Raw genomic sequence first — 2,146 nt, 5'->3', positions numbered from 1 at the left:
AGGTGTGACGTTCCCATACTAAAATGACGTGTGCTCTGATTTTTTAAAAATATGAAATAGAAACCAAGACACAATGCGGTAGTGTCTCAATGATATTCCCGAGAGCGTCGGAATAAAAGAACAAACCAAAACCAGCATCCTAAACTTCCCCAGCCCGCTCGTGGCCCTCTCTTCATGTCTTTCACCAGGGTTAGCAACTAGGTTTTCCAGGGGGACACAGCCGGTGTCTGCTCAAATGCCTAGGGACAGGACTCTCCGTTCCCGGAGGGACCCCCTTCTATCTACATCACCGGTCCCTGGCTTTTGTTTCAGCTTAAAGGCGGACGAGATGTGACCTGCCGTGGGATCTCACCACCTCCCAGGCTGTGCGAGCTGCCGCATTCCACGTCACCATGCATGGAATCCCCTGTCCCGCGTAACTAACCTAAAAACGCCGCTTGGGCAAGAAAAACATACCAAACCGAAAGGGATGAAAACTCAGCTTTTATTGTAGTAGCTGAAACAAGGGAGGTGTATATTACTTTAAATCAATTTTTTTTTTTGTTTTGCATTTTCAGAAATTGTGGGTAGGCATAAGCAGGTAAGAACCCATGCTCTTTAGCAAGGGCCAGCTCCACCCTGCTGTGTGGCTCAGGTCAGCATCCACACCCACCTGGACAGATCCACATCACCCCTGTGCCTCCCCACCTGCCTCCCCAGTAGAAAGTACAGCACATTTTGGGTGGGCACGGTTTCTTTTGAGCTGCCACTTGTCTTCTTCTCATCGCTCGGTGTGCATGTGCTGGGTTTGACTTCAGAGTTCTCTTTCTCCATGACTGGCCAATGCCGCAGATGGCCTCACAAAAGGAGCACAACGGAGGAAGCCTGAAAAAGATGATGAAACTCAAGTGGATTCCGGGGACCCTCCTGCCTCTTCCCCCGGCCACCTCCCCGCCACACACGCTTCTTTCCAGCGTAGTCCTAAGAGATGGCTTTTTTTTTTTTTTTTTTGCCTCGTTCCCCCCATCAGTCAAGAAAGGTTAAAGAGAAAGGCATTTCAAGAAGGAAAAGATCTAAGGCTGGGAACTAGGTGCTGACAGATCAGTTGAAGGCCTGGAGAGGCTGTCTGTGAGCGTCATGACCAATCGTGTTCGAAGACTGCACTCACCCCGATAGCTGACCATGAGCCCCACACCCCTGATACCTCACCAGGACCCCCAGACTGCCCTGCCTCCCAAAGCTTTGGGCAGTATTTTTTGAATCTGACCCAGTGCCAGGGTTGGGGGCAGGTACTTACTGTGTTCTCAGTTGTTGACTCAGTGGAGAAATGAAGGCACTGGCTCGGGCTACACACAGAGCTGGGACTAGACGTAAAAAGGCCGGATCTAGAGGCCCTGGTCCTCCCCACTTCTCTACAGACTGTCTCTGTGCCAGTTTGAGCAAATGACAGTCCTGTAACCTCCCCCTTCTATCCAGTAGGGCTGGGGTTCATCAGGTGGGTTAGTGTGGTAACGGTCCCAAACCATATTACAGACGATGGCTTACCTCAGAGACCATTCAGGTTTCTGTAGAGAAAGGTCCGGAAGAGAGATCAAGGAGCGAGAGGAAAAATTCTTTCCTTGTTTTCTTCTTCCCTGAGCCCTAAGGCCTGATTGGCTAAGCCCCAGAGGTGTCGTGGTGACTCACAATGGCTCTCAGAACCTTGCAGCCACGTGCAAGATCCGAACACTGGACGTTATCACCAGGGTTACCTCTGGTTCAGGGCTGACGACAGTGAGTGGGCGAGCGGTGCTAGAGGAGGGACGGCTCTTATCCTCAATCATGTGACACTTGAAACAGTTGAAGTCAGTGAGAGCCAGGTCACACACTCTTTGTCTTGAGAGGCAGGGAAGGCCCACTCCGCCCACTTTCCTCCCATCCCCTGTAGAGCCACGTCAAGACATTCAGATACTGCGTTCAGGGTCTAAAAGACCTCAGAAAGGGAGAAGACCTATTATTAGTGTCCAGTATCATGTCACCAAAAGAAAGTAGCAAAACTGCCTTTCTCTAAAGGGATTTCCTTCCTAGAAAAACCAAAGCCACCACCCAGGAAGTAGATCAGGAAAGGTCAGTTGATAAAAGTTAAACACACACACACAATAAATTTTCCATACACTCCCTCTAGGAA

General features: G+C 50.1%; 1 long non-coding RNA gene across 1 annotated transcript; it reads right to left on the bottom strand.

Moving 5' to 3' along the window:
• Positions 1-806: 806 nt before the first annotated feature.
• Positions 807-1,752, bottom strand: LOC141372087 (uncharacterized). Its single transcript, XR_012377417.1, has 3 exons — positions 1,525-1,752; positions 1,277-1,337; positions 807-864 (listed from the first exon to the last, which is right to left on the bottom strand). It is a non-coding gene; the product is annotated as an uncharacterized lncRNA (long non-coding RNA).
• Between the last annotated feature and the right edge of the window lie 394 nt (positions 1,753-2,146).

The sequence above is a fragment of the Callorhinus ursinus genome, unplaced genomic scaffold (assembly GCF_003265705.2).
Source record: "Callorhinus ursinus isolate GAN/ISIS: 27379988/994484 unplaced genomic scaffold, GSC_fseal_2.0 scaffold875, whole genome shotgun sequence".
NCBI classification, from domain to species: Eukaryota; Metazoa; Chordata; class Mammalia; order Carnivora; family Otariidae; genus Callorhinus; species Callorhinus ursinus.
The sequence above is the reverse complement of the archived record's forward strand: the minus strand, read 5'-3'. Positions and strand labels throughout refer to the sequence as shown.